The 22,711-nt window shown below is 36.5% G+C and overlaps 1 pseudogene; it reads right to left on the reverse strand.

The window, feature by feature from the left end:
* Window positions 1-22,711, reverse strand: part of LOC122144930 — a 103,464-nt pseudogene that overhangs the window by 3,225 nt on the left and 77,528 nt on the right.

Below are 22,711 nucleotides of genomic sequence, written 5' to 3' on the forward strand. Positions count from 1 at the left end.
AAAGTGTTGCTAGCATGTTTGAGAATATATCTAGCATGATTAGCAACCAATGGCATATTTTACTGTGTTGCTAATAGTGCATACCAGTGTAAGAGATGTCACTTCCTGTTGCCAGTGGGTGCCACTATATCTAAAACCAAATATGAGCATGTACATGTCTTCAGGCCAGGATTCTAATCAAACTTGTTCAATTTGGGGGCAGATTGGACATTGCTTGCCTGAGTTACAAAAACTTCCTTTTTCACTGCATTAGTAGCATGCTTTAGCACTTAGCTAAGTGTTGCTAGCATGTATTAGTATGCTTCTAGCATGTTGCCAGCTTATTTAACACTTGTTGACACTTTTTAATATGTTCCTAGGAGTCCATAACAGTGTCAACCATGTCACTTCCTGTTGCCAGCAGGTGGCGCTATGACTATAACTGAATTTGTTCATGGGTCTTTGTTCAGGACAGAACACCTATCACACATGTGAAGTTTGGGGCAGATCAGACATTGCTTGCCTGAGTTACAGCGACTTCCTGTTTCACGGCGAAACATCAAACTTTGTCAGGCCGCCAGGGACACACCCTTTGACAAAAACTCAAAATCTTCGCAATTTAACGTCACAAAGGTCTTATGATGACCCTCACCAAATTTGAAGACAATCCGATTAAAACTGTAGGAGGAGTTTGTCAAAGTACGAGGCATGGAAATGGCAAAAACTGCACAAAAATCATACAGGAAATTCAAAATAACTTACTTCCTGTTGGGTTTTGAATTTTGTCCCAAGAGACATTTTGTAAGTAATGGTGTGTTACACATATGTACTGATTTTCATGCATGTACTTGAAACGTAGCCCGAGGCGCACTCCGTTGAAATTTAACATGTGGCGCAATCGAGCCATTTTGCCACACCCACTTCTGAAACCTATATCAGATGTAAATTTTCGCCAGTTCTGATGCGTGTGCAAAGTTTTGTGAGTTTTAGAGCATCGTTTAGGCACTCAAAATTGCTATCCATTGCAGAGAAGAAGATGAATACACGAAAGCATTCCAAGAGGTCATAGACACCATCGGTGCTCGCGGCCTAAATAATAATAAACGAGCAATCTTAGCAGTGGTCCTCCCACCATCGGTGCTCGGGCCCCAATAAAGAAAAAAGTCGCACCGCTAAGTTCGCCCCATCAGATGACAGAAAGCGCGCTACACGAGCCGAAGCCAGACCAAATAAACCATCTTCCTGGCCTTTCATTTTTTTTTTTTTTTTTTTTTTTGTGGCTCGTCTCATTAAGTTTGTGACACTATATGCTACAAAACCATGCCGTTTTTTTACTACCAAGATGCAGTTTTTGAGCATGAGTTATTCCATAACGGACACAAACAATTCTGTCCCTGAAGAACTGAAACGTAAACAAAGGAATTATCATCCATATATTACAACGCTATTGCTTCATTGACTAAACGCACTCCATGAGATGTCGCCTAGTGGACCCTTACCTTTATAACTAAAACCGGGATTTACAGCTGTGGGATGTGTTTATGACTCCGGCCATAAACAACAAATCTGGTATGTACCGCAGTTTTCATTCTTCATGTTTTGATGTGTACTGCTTACACAGATTTAGCAAATACATTCTTTATAAACTTTCCATTGAAAAATAGCGACATGTCTTCGATGCTTGGAGCTTAGATCTTTATAATGATATATAGTTTGTCAAGATTAAATTTGTCCCGTTTCATTTAATCAATTCAATAAATATTGTCACGTGCGAACATGGGGAGTTGAGGACGCACACGTCGGGTTGCAGGCTAAGAGGTTAAAATGCTAGAAAAGTGAGAGTCCATAGTTTCTGTTACATCATCAAGTTGTTCTGAGGTTTTGGATATGCTAAGGAATTTGGATACATCAGGAAGATTACTTACCAGCAATCTTTTGTGGTAGAAGTGATGGTTCTACCATACTTATAACAAGAAGTAGAATTTACAGTTTTAGCTATATGAAGTTTGCACAAAAGTAAATAATGATCTGAGATATCATCACTTGGCTGCATAATTTAAACACCATCAACATCAATTACATGTGACAGTATTAGACAATCTAGAGTATGATTTTGACAATGAGTAGGTCCTGAATCTTGTTGTCTAACCCTTTCGCACGTGAGTTTAAAATATTCAAGCTGAGACCCCGGCGTGAGTTCTTTTTCAGGCGACCGTTATTTAGAGTGTACCCAGGGGGGCAGAGTTTCATATTTTATTGAAGCATCCCTGGGCGCTGCCATTGGCTAGCGCACCCCCACCTGCTGTTAGCATTCCATTGACTCCCGTTCATTTTGGCGTCACTTTGACAGCGAATAACTTTACATCTGAGGCGTTTAAAGACTCCATTTGTCCATTCATTATTTCTAAAGAAACACGAAAATGTATAAAAGGCCCCATTACCATGTATCTTACGTTATGGCCCCGTAGAAGCAGTTTTTGTAAAAATAGGCTAATGATTGCGTCATAACCTGCGACTCTCTGTCGCACAGTAGAGAAATTACCGTATGGACAGGAGGAGAAGCTCGCAGGCAATCTTTTACTGTCTATGAGGCTATCTGGGGGACGTGGAGGCATGAAAGGGAGAAGCCCATAGAGTCCATAAAAGCAACGGGACAAAATTATTCAACCACGTCTGCAATATTTGGTGGGTGATTCAGATTTCTCCTATAGAGCATCCCCATAAACATAAAAACCAACAACGTGGGCGCGCGCGTGTGTGTGTGTGTGCGTGCGTGTGTACGTGCGTGCGTGCGTGTGTGTCAGCATGACCGCCTCAGACTGGCATTTCACTTCAGTTAGTGAGAAGAGCTCAAAGCAGGATTTAATTTTCCAACTTATGTACATTTTGTAAACATTTTAATTGAGGGTATAAATGTCATTGGTTTAATAATGTAAAGCATTTTTATTGACAAATGAAACTATAATAATGTTTATTTTTATAAAGTATGTTATGTATAATGACTGGTGCACTGGATATATTTTGACATGATTGTACATGTTTGAGTTTTTGTGAAAACAACGTTTATGCATAGTTAGTGAAAAACTAAAAATTTCATTTTAAATGTGTTTTATAAGATCAATAAACTTAAATGTTGAGTTGTTGTTTAAAAATGATTTGCTTTAGTAACATGCTGTCATATTCTTTAAAATGGGAATAAGTCTCTTTTAGCCTGTAATGTTTACATATGTGTGTGCTTGTTTATATGATTTATCAGAGCAACAATTTGTATAATGACATGAGTTTAACACTGATATAACAAAGGTAAATGTGGTTTATGAGGATATTTCGAGTTCTCATAATTCAGATCACTTAAAAACAATATTTTATTAAAAATGTAAGCATATGCAGAATTTTTTGTGTGATGGTATGTGTACAGTAAAAATAAATAATTATACAGCTTTTTAAAATGATAAATTATACTACAAGATGTTTATCAAAATAGAAACATTTAGAATGTTTACTGTGATGGTAGGTTTAGGTGATGATACCGTATAAAAAAAATCATTAATATAATGTATATATGAATATAAAAGGGTCTAAATATAATGTAGAAACTGCTTTGCAACAATTTGTTTTGTGAAAAAGTTATATTGCATTATGTCAATTGCATTTGTCCAACTGTAAAGCCTCCATAAAACTGGACATTTGACATTGTCCCTACATGTCGTGCCCCCGAATAGCCCTTTTGTTTGGACTGTTAAAATGCACTTTTTTTTATATTTAGTAATGACGAAAAACTATCGTAACATGTTTTTATTAGTTTTATATCATCGTGCGATCACATAATTTATTTATTATTTTCATTTAAACAGCAAGACACTAATACCAGGGGCATTGGATGTGCCTGCGTGCCTGAAAGAGACCAGAGAGAGATGAGATGAGAGAGTGTGAGAAAGAAGCGTTTCCAACTTAAACAGTTCATTTGAAGCATAGTCTATCTGTGTTAGGAGAAGACTTTTTTTCTCCTTGAAAAATGTAAGGTAATTTGATGGTAATTGTTTTATTGTTTTATCTCCAATTTATTAATAGTCCATTTACGTAATTTTATATTTAAATTATTTTAATATACAACCATCAGATTATATGTGTTGTGTGTGTGTGGTGGTGTGGTGTGGGTTGTTGTGTGTTGCAACATACTGTTTAAATTTGAAATCTGTTTAAAATCTTTCTCACATCTCCAAAGGGTGAGACAGGTCTTTTCTGATACGTTCCTTCCACAGAAATCAGGATGTCGCTATTTATCTAAGCGTGCCTTGGAATGCAACCGGACCCCAGATGGGTCAAACCCCCAGGATGTCGGAACAGACCATTAAAATCTACAAAAACATTCCTCAGGACGGACCATTAAATCTTCAAAAACATTCCACACCAGTTCATTCATCACCTGTCACCTCTCTGAAACAGTCAAACATCTGAACAAACATCATATGTCATCCCAGGAGGTCAAAGATCGACGTCGGAATTTCACATATAGCGGTTTTCACATCTGGATATCATTAACAGGTCACGGGGTCACATCTGGATAGGTCATGGGGTCAACACAATGTGGGTGGGCTACATGGGGGGAGGGGGGAAATATCACAAAACTCAAATCCAAAAACATCTATAAACATTTAATTTATGATATTGACTACTCCTCTCCTGGCCATGAGTCTGCCTCAGAGGCCTTTCCTGTTCAGGGGTCTGCTCCTGGGCACCCGTTGCAGAACCTCTGGAGGTGGCGGCATCCATTGCAGAAACTCCAGAGGAGGTGGCAGTAACTTCGGAAGTCAATGTCTGCCTTGTCACGGCCATGGAAATCATTCATGAGCTCACTGTCTGTCCTGTCATGGCCAAGGAGGCCGTCCATGACCTCACAGCCTGCACTGTCACGGCCAAGGAGGCCGTTCATGAATATATATGTAATGAATATGTAATGCCAAGCCAGACCTTGCCTGTTTTGTCCACGCTGTTTTTTAATAAAAGCTTGCACTTGGATCTACAACACTTATCCTGCCGTTACAATATGTTTTCACACTTATGTTTTCATGTTTTATGGAAGCATGATGTGGATGTGTAAAATTTTATAATATACTGTTTAACAAAAACAAATAAATTAAAAAAAAAATTGCCAAATGGCTAAAAAAGTTGCACCGTCAAAAGTTGTACCGTGAGGATGTGTTGCAAATGTTATTCGCTGACTCTGAAGGGGAATATTTGCCTTTTGGAAATGACGATCGGTCATCTAATAGTTGCGCTTCTCCTGGTATATCTTTGCTGTGCAATGGTGCCGCCGTGCAAGACAAGAGTGTTTACAAAGCACAAACAAGTGATAATTTTGACTCTTTGCCCAACAGGGATGGGGGTAGCAGGGGTGAACGTGGTCATAGTGTCTGATAGGGTATTTTTTTTCTGATCATTTGGAATGAGAATAAAAAGACAAAAATCAAACAAACAAAAAGAAACAAAAAACCTTGCAAATAAGTTCAAACGTCCATTAAATATCTAATATTTCCTGAATATAACTGATGAACTGATAAAAAAGTAGACTACTGTTGACACGTGTTTTACTACTATATAGTGTAGTAATATAGTAATAATTTAGTACTTTATCCTGTTTTATTGTTGGTTTTCTCTTTTCTGATCATTTGGAATGAGGATTAAAAGACACACACACACACACACACACACACAAATGCTAATAAGTTCAAACACCAATTCAATATCTACTATTTCCTGAATATTATGAAATTCGAGATGGCCACCCCTGGTGACGTCATAATATGTAAATTAGATTAGTATTTTTACACCCCACATAAACATTAGGTCATGCCCAACATTTTTCTAATTCAAAGTAGATCTCTATCTTTAAGCCCTTTCAAGCCACAAGCTTTTGAAATCTTCAAAATACAGCATTTTTTACAAAAAACCCTGGCGCCTAAAGGGTTAAGAATATATATAATATCCCCATAATCAGCCAATGTGCAACATTAATCTCTTTGCTGTGGCATTTGTTGTAGCTGTTGGTGAAATGTACTAACTTGAGTATCTTCAGTTCACACACAGGATTCTTCAGTCCCTCACAGAGCAACAGATCTCTTTGACTACTGGTACAGCAGAACAGTGTTGTTCAGGCTTCATCTCTTAGGATGGTTTGGAGGATGAGAACAGAGCTAGAACCTGAAAAGCTTTTCTACTGTCAATACAATTATTCAGCCCTAAACAGGAATAAAACAGCATAAGTTAATATTCAGCATATATTTAACGCCATCAGATCAACAGCTCTTCTCTCTGCGCACCTCCCCCCATCCAGGTCTCCTAAATTAACTTCACTCAGATCCAGTTATCACTCACTTAATTTTCTCCAGTTTGTTATGAGAGTCCATAAAAAGAGCAGAGAGTTTCCCCCCATCCAGGTCTCCTAAATTAACTTCACTCAGATCCAGTTCTTTCAGAACTAATGGACTTGTACCTAGAACTTCAGTGAGATAATCACATGCTTCCTTTGCGGCAGGGCTTTTCAAAAACCTACAGGAAGTAGATGAGAATTTTAGATAATTTGTGCCTTTTACATTATTTTTGCCACACGATACGTTGTCAGTTGAAATTCTTAGAAATTGCAGTTTAATTCAGTTCACATCATTCTGATCTATTTAACTGATCCATTTTGTCTGCTCCTCTATCTGTTGGATATACAGCTGTTTTCTACATCTGTGGTTCAGTTTTTAATATTTCAGTTTATTACCTGATGGCCTTTAATTTAAGCAGGAATCATGCTGGTATATCATTGAGTTGCTTTTACCCTGATTGTCCAGGATCATTTCCTCTGAGATCCAGCTCTATCAGGTGTGAAGGGTCTGATCTCAGAGCTGTGAAGCCAGAGCTTTATAAACTTTCTTCAGCAAGTGATACTGCAGTCTGAAAGTCTAAAAAAAAGACTTATAACATTCTTATAACTTATAACATATTTCCTCTGCTCATAACATTAGTTACAATACAATTGCATCTCAATAAATTAGAAATGTCGGAAAGCCCATTTCAGTAATTCAACTCAAATTGTGAAACGTGTGTATTAAATAACCAATGCAATGTGACTCGAAGTAGTTTGAGTCTTTGGTTCTTCTTAATTGTGATGATTTTGGCTCAAATTTAACAAAAAAAAACACCAATTCAGTATCTCAACAATTAGAATATGGTGACATGCCAATCAGCTAATCAACTCAAAAACACCTGCAAAGGTCTCCTGGAGCTCTTCAAAATGGTCTCTCAGTTTGTCTATTCTCTAGGGCTGCACAACCATGGGGAAGACTGCTGATCTGACAGTTGTCCAGAAGATAATCACTGACACCCCTTTCACAAGGAGGCAAGCCACAAACATTCATTGCCAAAGAAGCTGGCTGTTCACAGAGTGCTGTACTCCAAGCACCATATGTTAACATAGAAAGTTGAGTGGAAGGGAAAAAGTGTGGAAGAAAAAAGATGCACAACTTCAACCCGAGAGAACCGCGAGCCTTATGAGGATTAAGCAAAAATCGATTCAAAATTTGATGGAACTTCACAAGGAATGGACTGAGGCTGGGGTCAAGGCATCAAGAGCCACCACACACAGACGATGTCGTAAGGGATTTGGCTACAGTTGTCGTATTCCTCTTGTGAAAGCCACTCCTGAACCACAGACAATGTCAGAGCGTCTTACAGGCTAAGGAGAAGAAGAACTGGACAGCTGCCCAGTGGTCCAAAGTCCTCTTTTCAGATGAGAAACAAGTTTTGTATTTCATTTGGAAACCAAAGGTCCGAGAGTCTGGAGTCAGGGTGGAGAGCTCATCGCACAAGTTGACTTTTTTAATTGTGTTTTATGAAGCTATTCTATGGTTGAGATAGGGGATTGGTGGTTTCTGTTAAATGTTGACCCAGACCATCACAATTAAAATGGACCAAAGACTAAACTACTGTCAGTCTGTGTGCAATATAATTTATTTAATACCCAATGTTCACAATTTGAGTTGAATTACTGAAACTAACTGAATTTTTCCATGACATTCTAATTTTTGAGATGCACCTGTAACAAAACACACACACAAAACAAACAAACAAAAAAAAACAATCTCAGATGTATTGCATTGTTTGGAATTCCTGTGGTTTCCAGTGGTTTTTATATGAAGCAGCCAGGTAGATCAATGGTTCCCAACCACGTTCCTGGAGGCCCCCCAACACTGCACATTTTGCATCTCTCCTTTGCTTGACACACCAATTTCAGGTCTTGTCTCTACTTCAGGTCTTGCCTCTACTAGTAGAGTCTCTACTAATGAGCTGATGAGCTGAATAAGGTGTGTTTGATTAAGTAGACATGGAAAACATGCAGTGTTGGGGGGCCTCCAGGATTGTGGTTGGGAACCTCTGAGGTACTGTAGATAGCTAGTTAAAATTCTAGGCAACTTTTGTAAAAACAAGATGCAACCACTGCAGCAACTTCAGTATGCAAACAAAATGCAGTCAGTGATGTAATCACACAAAGACAAATGATGGATAATTGGCATTTACTGTGAAATTCAACCTGACAGCTCAATTTATAAATCACTATTCGATGACTACTGTTGTGGATCAAGGTAAAACAAGGGGACAGTTCTTGTACTTGCTGGCATATTTACATACTTGCTCAATAAATTTTGTCATTACTTAAAATACACCTTTACAAATTAATATTTGCATGTGTATTTTCAGTTATCTACATTTCTACACTTTTTTTTTAAATTTACCAACAGAAAACAGATCTTCCCTATTCCTATCCTGTCATATCTACAATTCCTATACCTTCTCTATATTCCTGAGTTTCCTAGTTTATTCACACTCAACAATCTTAGTACCAATGCAGTCAAATACTCACATTAATGTTCTGAGTATACAGTGTTTATCCTGCAGTAGTGGGAAAAGCTGTTTCAAGTCACCTAGTTCATGTCCACTTAGATTCAGTTCTCTCAGGAATAATGGGTTTTTACCCACAATGCCAGTCACATACTGACTGGCTTCATCTGCAGCAGGGCCCAAAAACCTGCAGGAGGGAAGATTAAGTGGGATTCAAAATAGTTCTTAACCAAACTTTGTGATTCTCAAACTATGTTTAAGGATTTTTCTTGAATTTATTTTAACGCAACAGTGAAACAATATTTCCATAATTCAACAGCATATAACTTATTTTGAATTGTCTCACCTCAGTGTCTTCAGTTGACAGTTTGGATCCAGTAGTAAATCATTGAGTTCCTTCACACCTGATTCTCCAGGATCATTTCCTATGAGATCCAGCTCTAACAGGTGTGAAGGATTTGATCTCAAAGCCGAAGCCAGAGCTTTATAACCTTCTTCATTGATGCCACAGTCTGATAGTCTAGAACAGGAATAAAACAATCTGATTATTCTAGAAATTACCTCTACATTAATTAACATTAAGTGAATATATATTTTGTTCCTTGTACAGTAATTTGCAAAGCAAACTGAGAACTGAATTCAAAAACCCCAGTAACCTTTAATATTTGAAACGTCAACACACATGAGAATCTGTAATATCTGGACTGCAGAATCTGGACTGTAAACATCCAGTTTAATAATGTTTAATTTATCTAAAACTCTACATGGGTGAAAATCTTTCACCTGAATGACCCAAAACATTCAAGCGACCACAAAATGGTGAAAAACAAGAAAATTAAAGTTTTGTAATGACCTAATAAAGGTCCACAGTATTCACCACAGTTAAACCCCATCGTTGTAGACCGAATATGGCGTCGTTGCTGGAAAGTTCAGAAATTCAAGAGCCAAAGCAGTTCCACCCCTCATTTCTGCAGGGTGCAGACGACTAATCAGCTGGATTGGTCAGCCAAAACTTCTTACCTCTGTAGCATTCTCCTAATGGTAATTCTCCCTAAACTCTTCAGTCCAATGCAGAGATGCTTTTTACTCCCCTGAGTCCTGCAGATTGTTATTGTTCATGTTCAGCTCTTTCAGGACTGGTATCTGATCCAAGAATCGTGGGTAGCCAGAGCTGGACAGCTTTTGTCTGTTAGGTTACAATCATTTAGCCTGCCAAAAGAGAGAAATAAAGCACACCACACAGAATTAGATACAATATATTTTGTGAAATACAAGCATTACATTTATACCAATTATTTTTATATGAACAGTAAATATTCTGTGAGTAATAATACTTTCTTTCTTCACAATGATATTATTCTTAAAAAAAACTATACTTTTTGGTATAATAGAATTTCATTGATAAATAAGGCACATTTAATAAATAATAGCATTCTGATTAAAAAAGATAAAATTAAGGTCTATAGCTTAATAATAATCAACAATCACATTACTTAAAGTGCTAGCTTTGTCATCTAAATAATATGTGTCTTGAGGAATAAATTTGAGGATTAAATTAATACACATTATTAAAAGATATATACTCCACCCATATACGAGATAACTAATTTCTATACATGGTATATGTTTAAGGAGTGTGTGTAGATCAAGGATGTCCAAAACCGTTATAGACTCCTAATGTAAAGAAAAATGCATTTTTTAGAATTAGAACAAAACATTACAAAATGTAAATAAATGACTTACAAAGCTCTTTTTTGTAGTTTTTTGAGGATCGCTCTTTGTATAATCTAATGAGACACTAATGTATTGATTTCTTGAATTTCTGGAAGCTCAAACCTCCATCTCCATCTCTCTTCCTCTGATGTCAACAAAACAAAGGCCAAAAGAACCACTGAGCAGGTGAAAGATCAGAAGATGAAAGACTTCCTTTACTGAGGTGAGTCTGAATCTCTTTTCATAAGAGTTTGATCATTCAGTTCACTCAGACAGTAGAACAGATTGATGGATCTCTCTCTGGAGACAAATTATCCTCTAATTTCTCTGCTTTATGTACTGAACTACTCTCCTTTTTGCCTGGGCACTGTAGTCATACTGTGTCAACAGACCTCGTAAGAGTAGTCTATTGGATTGGAGGACAGACCAAGAAGGAAACGTAAGAAAAAGATCCAGGTGTCCATTGTCACTCTTGAGTGCCTTGTCCACTGCAGTCTTGAACAAATCAATCATGGCTTCATTTTTGTTTTCCTGTTCTGTAGAGTCTTGAACAAACACACTTTTCTTGTTGATGCCCAGAAATGATGTGCATAAAGGGCTGCTGCAATGAACTCTGAATGCTCAAGTGAACAAAACAGTACATGGTACCAGCAATGATCCCTGTTTCCTCCTTAAAGATCTGGTACATGCCTGAATATACTGATGCCTTATATATATCAATACCACAGGCTTCCAGGTCTGTATCATAGAAGATCAGGTTATTTCTTTCTAACTGATGAAATGCAAGTTTCCCAAGTGAAAGGATGGCATCTTTTATCCCAGGAAACATCTGCTATAAATATCGCCCTTCGCTTTCCGTTCTGCAGGATCTGGAAAACGGAGAAAGCGGTGTGTGTACATTTGAAGTTTCAGAGTCTTAGAATGTCTTCGTGTATTTGATCTCTTTGCAGTTTGGAGGCCATCAGCCCATTGGATCGCTTTTCAGATCATTATTTCTTTTTTCCTCCAAAATATTATGAGAACAGTGGCTGAAATCCAGCAGAAGACTGGGATGTGACACATGATAAACAGACTCTTAGATTTTTTTACATGATCAATGATTTCACTGGCCAGATTCTGATCAGTGAATCTTTTTTCGAAGTACTCCTCCTTTTGTGTATCATTGAATCCTCTGACCTCTGTTACCCGGTCAATAGAGTCAGGAGGAATCTTACTGGCAGCTGCTGGTCTGGTGGTGATCCAGATGAGAGCAGAAGGAAGCAGATTTCCCTTGATGAGGTTTGTGAGGAGAACATCCAGAGAGGCTGGTGATGATACATCAGAAAATGTCTCATTACCCTCAAAGTTCAGAGGAAGACGACATTCATCCAATCCATCTAGAATGAACAGGACTTTGAATTGATTCCTTCTTTTAAGATTCAGTTTTTTTGTTTCTGGGAAAAACTGACTTATAATACTTGTCAAGCTTTGTGTTCCTTTCTCTTTTAAGTTCAACTCTCTAAATGGAAGAGGAAATATGAAACTGATATCTTGATTTTCTTTTCCTTCAGCCCAATCCAGAACAAACTTTTGCACAGAGACGGATTTTCCGATGCCAGCTACTCCTTTTGTCAGTACGGTTCTGATCTGCTTTTCTTGTTCAGGAGCTTGAAACATCTTTGTGCATTCAACCGGTATCTCTTGTGATTCTTGATGCCTGGTAGTAACTTCAATTTGTCTTACTTCATGTTCAGTATTGACCTGTTCACTACCACCCTGAGTGATATAGAGATCTGTGTAGATGTTATTCAGAAGTGTAGAGTCACCTTGCTTTGCAATTCCCTCAAACACACATTGATACTTATTCTTTAGGTTACTTTTTAGTTGATGGATGAAGAGCAGCTCATCTAAACACCAGAAGAAAATTACAGATATTTGTATCAGAATTGTCTCTCCTACGTTTATAAGAGGCAATATGCCAGATGGTCATGAGTCTCTTACCTTCTAGAGTATCAGCAGCTTCATCTTGCTTCATATCTCTCAAGAAGTAGAGTGTGAGATCAAGAGCTATTTCCTTGATATTGCATCTATTCTTATTAAAGTCTTTCACAAAGTATTGCATGTTTTCTTTTTGTAATATTTTCTTAAAATTCTCAAACTCATTTTTCAGAAATTGGATTATCTTGCTCTCAAGATCCTACAAAGCAAGAAAAAGGAGAAGCGCTAAATCAGTGGAGACTGCGTAAGTGCCGGAGAGCGCAAAAGTGTTTGTGTAATAGCTTGTTTCTTTTTGCTAAGTCAGCTCATGGTATCTTGGGCTTGACTGAGTCCTGGATTTGTCAAGAGGGCACAGCAACCACTGTTGCTCTCTCTAATAATGTATCTTTCTTTCACACCCCCCATTATGTTGGGAGCAGTGGGGGTAATGGTCTTTTCATTTCTAATTACAGGGAATATTCAACTTACTCTTATGCATTAATAGTTCTTTAGAATGCAGTGCTCATACTGTAACAACTCCTGTAAAACTCCACACTGTAGTAATTTATCCCCCCACCCCAAGGTCAATTGGGCACCTTCATAGAGGAGCTGGATGGGCCGGTGTCCTCATTCCCTGATGATGACAGCCCACTTGAAGCCTTCAGCAACATTCTTCTAGAGAAGTCTTACGTGGCAGACTTCTATTCTCACATAGCCTCATTTGATATTCAAACAAAGTGTTTATGTATACAGTGCCATGGAAATGTTCTTGCCCCATTCTTTCATTTTTGCATATTTGTCACACTTAAAAGATTCAGATCATCAACCAAATTTCAACATTACACAAAGATAAGACATTGTAAGTACAAAATGCAGTTTTGAAGTATTGATTTCATTTAAGGTAAAAAAGCTGTCCAAACCTGCCTGACACTACGTGAAAAAGTAATTGGCCCCTAAATCTAATAACTGGTTGTGCAACAGCTGCAATCAAGCATTTGTGATAACTGGCAATGACTCATTCAAATTGCTGTGGAGGAATTTGGGCCCACTCTTTTTTGAAGATTTGTTTTAATTCAGCCACATTGGAGGGTTTTCAAGCATGAATGGACTGTTTAAGGTCATGCCACAGCTTCTCAATTGGATTTTAGTCCAGACTTTGATTTGGCCACTCTAAAACCAACATTTTGATTTTCTTGAGCCATTCAGAGGTGGACTTGCTGGTGTATTTGGGATCATTGTCCTGCTGCATAACTCAAGTGCGCTTGAGCTTGAGGTCACAAACTGACAGCTGGATATCCTCCTTCAGGATTTTCTGATAGAGAGCAGAATTCATGGTTCCATCAATTATGGCAAGTCGTCCAGCTCCTGAAGATGCAAAGCAGCCCCAGACCATCATAATACCACCACCATGTTGGTATGATATTCTTTATATGAAATGCTGTGTTGGTTTTACGTCAGATGTAATGGGACACACACCTTCCAAAAAGTTAAAACTTTTGTTGTATCAGTCCACAGAATATTTGCCCAGAAGTCTTGGGGATAATCAAATTATTTTTTGGCAAATGTGAGACAAGCTTTTGTGTACTTTTTGGTCAGCAGTAGCTTTTGCCATGGAATCCCCCATTGATGCCATTTTTGCCCAGTCTTGTTCTTATTGTTGAATCATGAACACTGACCTTAATTGAGTCAAGTGAGTCCTGCAGTTATTTAGATGTTGTTCTGGGTTCATTTATGACCTCCTGGATGAGTTGTTGCTACACTCTTGGAATAATTTTGGTAGTCCAGCCACTCCTGGGAAAGTTCAACACTCTTCCAAGCACGTTTATTGAGACGCGCGAACCTGCTTCTCAAACGATTCAGTTCGGATTTGGTGAACTGATTCAAGAAGATCCTGTTACATCGAATGATTAGTTCGAGAACCGATATCACTAAACTGCAGTGTTTTGAAATCTCACAACAGATTCGCTGAAGAGAAGTCCATGCTGAATAAAGTCATAGTTTTTAAGCAATTTCGACCAAATGCATTTTCGATGCTTCAAAAAATTTAACTGACTCTCTGATGTCAAAATGGACTACTTTGATGATGCTTTTTCTTTCTTACCTTTCGACATGGATGCATACCACATACCAAATGGAGGGACTGAGAGCTCCTCGGACTTCAAATCTTAAAATATCTTTAAACTGTGTCTTAAAATGAACGGAGGTCCACAGGTTTGGAACGCTTCATGAGGGTGAGAGTTATTAATGACAAGTAATTTTGATTTTGGGGTGAACTCACCCTTTACATGCTTCACTTTGCTTCTTTTTAAGTAATTTCTTGATTCAGCAGGTTCATTGCAATCACTACTTTTGGGATTTGGCTAATGAAATTTAACTCCACTTTCTAAAATAATGCGGGTTAATCAAGGCACGATTTAACAGGTCAAGCAATTAATTTTTCACGAAATGGGTGCAGCCTTCCAGACAGTTTTTTTTCCTTAATAAAATAAATTATCATTTAAAAATTACCTGTATTTTCTTACTTCTGATTTATCTTTTGTGTTATAATAAAATTTGTCTTTGATTTATAAGAATCATATAACCGTAATGTACCATGGCAAAAAAATAAAGGGGTGGGGGGGTATAGTTGACTCTATGCAGCAAGGAAGGGGGCAAATACCTCAAACGTATAATAATATATATATATATATATATATATATATATATATATATATATATATATATATATATATATATATATATATATATAAAAACATTTATGAAAATGTAAGCCTTACCTTGAAGGACCCACGGAGATTGTCTTTTAAAATTCTTTTTGGCTCCTGTGAGTCTGAGCGTCTGAATCTAATGTCTCATATTGAACCCTGTTAAGAAATGGCTTGAATTTCCAGGCAAATTATTAGAACTATCTCCATGCATCTTTTTAACAAAGAAAAAAAAAAAAAAAACAGGTATTTGGTGTACAAGCTGAAAGTATTATTTAAAGGGATAGTTCACAAAAATGAAAATTTAATGCGTGTCTACTTACTCCCAGGGGCATCAAGATGCAGGTGACATTGTTGTTTCTTCCAGTAGAACCTGGCTTTGCATTTATTCCAGTTGAACCATTAGAATCTTTCAGTCATATAATAGAGGTAAATGGAAATCACTGCTTCGAGAGTGAAAAAAACATGCACAAAACAGAAACCAAAATTAAACCCTGTGGCTTAGCAAAAGACACGCTGATGTGTAAAGTTACGAAAGCGATCGGTCTGCATGAAACTAAAAGTATTTATATTGTTTTCTTACCTCTGATTTTCACTGCAATGTATGAACTGTCTGTCCTGGGTGCAGGGTTTAATTTGGTTTTATTTGTCTATTTTTTTCACTCTTAAAGCCGTGATTTCCATTTACCTCCATTATATGACTGAAAGGCTACAACGGTTCAAATTAAAAATCTCAGTTTGTGTTCTACTGAAGAAACAAAGTCACCTACATCTTTGATGCCCTAGGGGTAAGCAGATAAACATCAAAATTTAATTTTTGGGTGAACTATCCCTTTAAGTATAGAGTCTGGGTAACTATTTTAGCTTTAGCTCATGCCAAAGCATTGTGGTACTGACTGAGGCTGTGTGATTAATTCAAATGAAATTTTAATCAGATGGCCTCAGTGCAATTATCAAATTGTAAAAAGATCATCGTCAGTTGAATAAATATACAGTCTGATGCACTGTATGTTTTAGAGTGAACCACAGCAATTTGTTAATTTACATGTGCACAGCTTATTTGCGTCAGTGTCTCATAGCAGCTTGGTTCACAGTAAAATATGGTTTCTCACAAACTCCAGCTCTGTATATTTTAATACGTTTAATGTGCATTTGAAAACACAAGAAGCACAATGTGCAATTTTTCACATTCACATAACTTCCAACATTATGGACAGATATTTAAACATTAAATTTCTGGCAAATATTTATAAACCTGTTGTCAACTAAAATACAGAAGTAATAAGGAATGCTCCCCGGTAGTTTTTCAACAAAAAAATATTGATTTAACACTTTTAATGATGAAGTATTATAATTTTACTACAGTGGAAATCATGAAAATTATTACATTCTTTGTTATTTGTTTATTATTTTGGTGAAATTTACACAGAGATGCGAGATATGGCTTGCTGCTGAAATGCTGGGTTTTTTTTGGTTTGTTTGTTTTGTTTTAAGTTTATGGAGTTAAGCACGCATACACAAAATCCTTTCATTATGATATATTAATCTTAAATCAATTTTTATATATATATATATATATATATATATATATATATATATATATATATATATATAGTGGATTAAGAATTATTGATGCAGTGTTGTTGGCTTCATTGAGATTGAATCCAAAACTGCAAGCTTTTGTATATAATTTAAATGTGTGTCACGCTGGTAACTGCACATGTCAAGGTTTCGATTTGACAAACGTATTTAAATATGGGATTGAATCCAAAACTGCAATGATTGACAGTGATAATCACAGCAATGGACAGGACAAAAAATTGATATTGTATAGATCTGTGCATTACATATTGGAATGTAAATACTAGATAGTAAAGTTTGCAGGAAAACTTTAAGTTGACATGAAAAAGCCTAGCCAAAAAGTTTGAAGCTTAAAGTTTGAGGGTTTTCAGTTTTAACTAATTTGAAGTAGTTTTAAAGTTTTAAAGGCAATACAATCTATCAGAAAACTAGATAGATAAATAGACCGATAGATAGATAAATAGATAAGAAATAGCAAACTAGCATGTTGCTAGCATGATTGGCAAGTGACTATTATGTTGTTAACATGATTAGCATTTCACTAGTGTGTTTCCAGCATTAACTAGCATGTTGCTAGCATAATTAACAAGTAACTAGCATGATTAGCAAGTTACTAGCATGTTGTTAACATGTTTCAAGCATATTGCTAGAATGATTAGCAAGTTACTAGTATGTTGCTAGCATGATTAGCAAGTAAACAGCATGTAGCTATTATGCTTTTAACATTATTAGCAAGTGACTAACATGTTGCTAACATGACTAGCAAGTGATTAGCATGTCGTTAACATAATTAGCAAAGTTACTAACATGTCATTAGCATGTTTCTAGCATTTTGCTAGCATGATTAGTAAATGACTAGCATGTTGTTAGCATGATTAGCAAGTGACTAGCATGTTGCTAACGTGATTAACAAGTGACTAGCATGTTGCTAACGTGATTAAACAAGTGATTAGCATGATGCTAGCTTGACTAGCAATTACTAACATGTTCCTAGGATGATTAGGAAGTGACTCGAATGTTGTTAACATTATAAGCAAGTGACAAGCATGTCATTAACATGATTAGCAAGTCACTAACATGTCCTTAAGTTTCTAACATGTTGTTAACATTATAAGCACATGTCTAACATGTTGTTATCATGTTGTTAGCATGATTAGGAAGTGAATTGCATGTTTTTAGCATGATTAAAAAGTGACAAGCCTGTTTCTAGCATGATTAGCAAGTGACTAGCATGTCATTAGCATGATTAACAAGTTAACAGCATGTCGCTAACATGTTTCCAGCATGATTAGCAAGTAATTAGCATGTTCCGAACATGATCAGCAAGTGACTAGCGTGTCACTTGCATGTCATTAGCACGATTAACAAGTAACTAGCATCTTGTTTACAGCATGTTGCTAACATGATTAGTAAGTTATTAAAATGTTGCAAGCCTGCTTAGCAAGTTACTCTTATGTTGTGTGCATGTTTCTATGTTAATCCAGCTAAAAACACTGGACAAAACCACTTTAAAACCAGCTTGGGAGACCAGCCAAAGCAACCAATCAGCTTAGGCTAGTTTTAGCTGTATTTTCAGTAGGGAGTTTTTAAGCGCTGCTAAGGCAGTAGACAGCTTAAATACAGAATAATTCTTATTGTATAAAAGTTTTCACCCCCTCAATGAAAGTCTAAGGACTTTTAGGTGGTTATGATAGTCTGGTTTATGAAAACCGTAAGCTGGATCAGTTAGAAAAGATACAGCAACTCGAGTCAGAGCAGTCTGAAGGTCTGACTCGAGTTTGGTGGTTCTAGCTTGAAAGCTCTAGGAGGAGATACATTTAAAAATTTAGTCTCAGAAGAAGAAAAAGACGAAGAAGAAGAAGAAGAAGAAGAAGAAGAAGAAGAAGAAGATTAAATAGGATTTCAGTAATTAGGCTTTTTCAAACCAACTTAACTAATAGATCTGCCACTTGTTCTATGTAATGCGTTACTTCTTATAGTAAGATAGCACCTCTTGACAACACACTGAGCAACCTTTCAGGTTTTTTTTTTTTTTTTTTTTTGTTTGCTTTTTTTTTTTTCAGATGACCCATTCAACCAATCAACCAACTGGTTGACTTGCCCATTTAGGGTAACTACCAGACTTGAATTAGATTTTGAATTCCAGGTTTTGGTTTTGAATTGTCAACCTACTTTTGTCGATGTTTTTAGAGAAACAAGTGCAATATCTTCTAGTACATGCAGTTCTCCACTCAAAAAGCATGTAGCTCTCTCCACTATTGAAATATTTTCACTATCCAGCACAACAAACACACTAACTACTGTTCATTCTGACAGAGGAAATGCTCATGAGAGCTCCTCTAGTGGCTGCCTGTGTAAATATATTATTGGAAAGAAGCTTCCATCACATAAAAAAAAAAAAAAAAAAAAAAAAAAAAGCAATATAACGTAAAACATAACACAGCAATAAATACACCGCAAACATATGAAATAATTTTGGAAGATGGTGTTTCTCTACTGTCTTCAGGAAGCTCATGTGACCAGTCACTTTATCAGACACAGAGCTTTGATCTTTCACTAACACAACCAAAGAAAAAAAAAAAATACTTCAGCCTCATTTGGAGAGATTTCATTCAATACAATTCAGTATAGCTGTAGATTTCCCTTTCTCACTACTATATAGACAGTATTATTTATGTTTGGTTGGATCAAGGTTCTGTCTTTCCATGGGGGGAATTTATGCCCCCTAGTGGCTTCCCTGTGTGTAATTTGTATTGTTGAAAAGCACTGATCTCATTAAAGAGTATCCACTCAACAATCTCATTCTGTGATTTCCTGCTTCATCCAGTCAAGTTATCACATAAACCTTAGTGGAGAAATTAGTTAACAGCGAAATATAATGTAAAACACATGAAATACCGGTAGATGGTGTTTCCTCACATACATTTATTGGAAGGATCGCATGACTTGTCACTCTTAACAGACACAGAGCTGGAAAAACGTGAGCCCGGACCTTTCACTAACACAAACCAGAGGGAAAACTAAATAAATAAATAAATAAAAACTCAAGTCTCTCTTTGGAGAGATTTAATTTAAGAAAATTCAGGGTAGCTATGGAAAGCCATTGTTACATTTAATCTATAAGCCATACTAGTATCTTTTTTCATGATTCTAGTACTTATTTTTAGATACTAGTATCTTTTCCATTACTAGTACTTATTCATTAACTACTAGTGGTTTTTTTAGGTACTAGTGCTTATTCTTTAGCTACTAGTGTCTTTTTAAAAGTTTGTACTTATTCATTATATACTATTGCTTATTTATTAGGTGCTAGTACTTATTCATTAGATACTAGTACGTATTGATTAAGTACTAGTAGTATTTATTTATTACATTCCCAGCCTCTATTCATTAGATACTAGTACTCATTCATTAGATACCAGTACTTATTAATTAGATACTATTACTTATTTATTAGATGCTAGTACTCTATTCAGTACATACTAGTACTTAATTCAATAGTGACTAGTAACTTTTTATATTGTTACTAGTAAACAAAATTCATTGAAAAGTTTTTGCTATTGCCATCTATGGGGGATCCGGCCATTGAGATATCAACTATTCAGTTTCTTTGACTAGTGTGGCATTTCACTAGTGACTAGTACTTAATTTTTGCGTGTACTAATAGTCAAGTGCTTAATTTGTAAATTGCGAGGTCCCGGAACAACAAAAGGGGTAACGGATCCCGCATGTGATTACAGAAGGGGAGAGGTAACGGAGCATTCGCGAATCACATTGGTGGACCAGTTTAAGTGATTAAGAGCGTGCATCAGTCGCTTTTAGGGTCTGTAAGGTCATGAATAACCCGGAAATGCCATGCAATGTTAAACAGCAATTTCCAGACTTAAAAAAAAAAGTTTTAAAAAAGTTATAAAAATCATTTCACAAATCTCTGTGTATAATACAATAATAATAAACAGCACCTAAAAATAATTCTCCTATGTAGCTATCGCGATGGTTTAACAATTTCGCCAGCTTTCAAGTTCATAATGAGGGAATTCCTGCATTTATTCAACATAGTACGAAGTGAATAATAAAATAAATCAAATACAAACTATTAGATTAAATCAATAATTCAAACCAGCCTCAATCCATAAACTTCAGAGTGCGCTCATCAGCATCTTGTCTGCACTACAGCCACCTGCCGCATGCCGCGACAGATCTCTCACTGCATCTCGGACAGAACTGTCACTTGACTAATCGGGTCATTGCTTGCATTGTGACAAAAATGTATAATTTGCACCGCGAGTATTATATAATAATTATTTTACCAACCAAATACACACAAAAGGCTGTTTTGTGCCCTAGTCACATCCAAAGTTCGCGCGTATAAAGCCGCCTCGCGAGTATTATATAATAATTATTTTTCGTAGTTTGTTGAGTTTAAGCAACCAAATACACACAATATGATGTCTGATGGGTGTTGACAAATAAAACAGTTTCATGGCACGTGCACTTAACACTAGTCTATATGAAAAACAAGCTCAAATGGAGTTTTTGCCAGCGAATGAGGAGATCTGTGTTTTGGCTGCATCTGAGGCAAATGCATCGCATTATACGCTTTCATCAACTTTTACAGGTTATAAGGGCGCTTAGTTATATATATATATATATATTACAGTATAATGATATGTTTCAGTCCAAATTCACTTCACAACATCAGTCGAGTTTTTGAAATAACGTATTATTGTTATCTGACATGGTTTCAATAAACAGAATGAGGCAGAAATCATGAAACTTTATATTATTCAATACAGTGATAAAGGCTATATCAATTAGGATTGCATTTTAAACTTTATTCTTATAAAAAATATGTGAGATGGCTTGAAGAGCTAAGTTCGGTAAAGGTCAAAACACATTATTTAAGACAATATGTGCTTCTGTACAACTGCTTAGGTGGCTCCAAGTTGGTCAATTCAACTTCTCCTGCTTTGTCTTCAAGCTGTCTTAAGTCATTTGGTGGCAGTTTTTCCCAACAGTGTCATGACCATGAATTAGGTAAGCACTGTTTAGAATTAGTTCTACCACTGTATTGTTTATTTTCTTCTGATTAAGGTTATGCAGTGCAAAATATTTAGATTTGAACACCCTACTCAGGAGGTCCTTTTGAAACATTACCGATTGTGCCACTACCAGGGAAGAAATCGCCAACTACCCTGCCTCAACACAGATTGCATCTGCTCCTTTAAAACCACTGGTTGAAGTCTAACCTTTCAAGATCAAACAAGCGCTTATCTTCACGTCAGTCACTTAACATTTAATTGTGAATTGTGTGACTTTAAGGAAATTTGTAAAACACCTGATTACTCCAAACATATTAGGAGCCATTTAAAAAAATCATGAAACTGTAAAGTGCCCTTTTAGCCAGTGTGATTTTAAAATATCTGATTTTGTCATTCAGTGGTCACAGAAGTCAAAAACATAGCAGCTTTTCCATTACAGACTTTGGAGCAAATATCATTATTCAAAACGCAGGACAGTTTTCAGCCATCCTCATGAAACTGACGGGGAAAGTAGTTCTATGAGAGCGATGAGGCAACAGAGTCTGAGTTAGTTTCTGTGGATTATCTCACACTTGAAAGGAAATTTGCCTCTTTGTTGCTATGCACGCACTTTTGCAATGAATTTTATATTGCTTGTGATAGTTGTTGTACGGAGTAGTGTTTAATACATTCACTCATACTGGATTGATAGTTCTGTGCTGAACTTAAAACTGGTCGAGTAAAACCTAAAGTCCTGAAGCTGCACTGTGAAAAAGTAAAGAAATCTTAAAAACCTTCTGAAGCTGGTTGCCTTAAAGGGGTCATGACATGGGTTTTTTTATTTTATTATTATTATTACTATAGTTTTTTTTT

Source organism: Cyprinus carpio, unplaced genomic scaffold (genome assembly GCF_018340385.1).
Source record: "Cyprinus carpio isolate SPL01 unplaced genomic scaffold, ASM1834038v1 S000006808, whole genome shotgun sequence".
Lineage (NCBI taxonomy): Eukaryota > Metazoa > Chordata > Actinopteri > Cypriniformes > Cyprinidae > Cyprinus > Cyprinus carpio.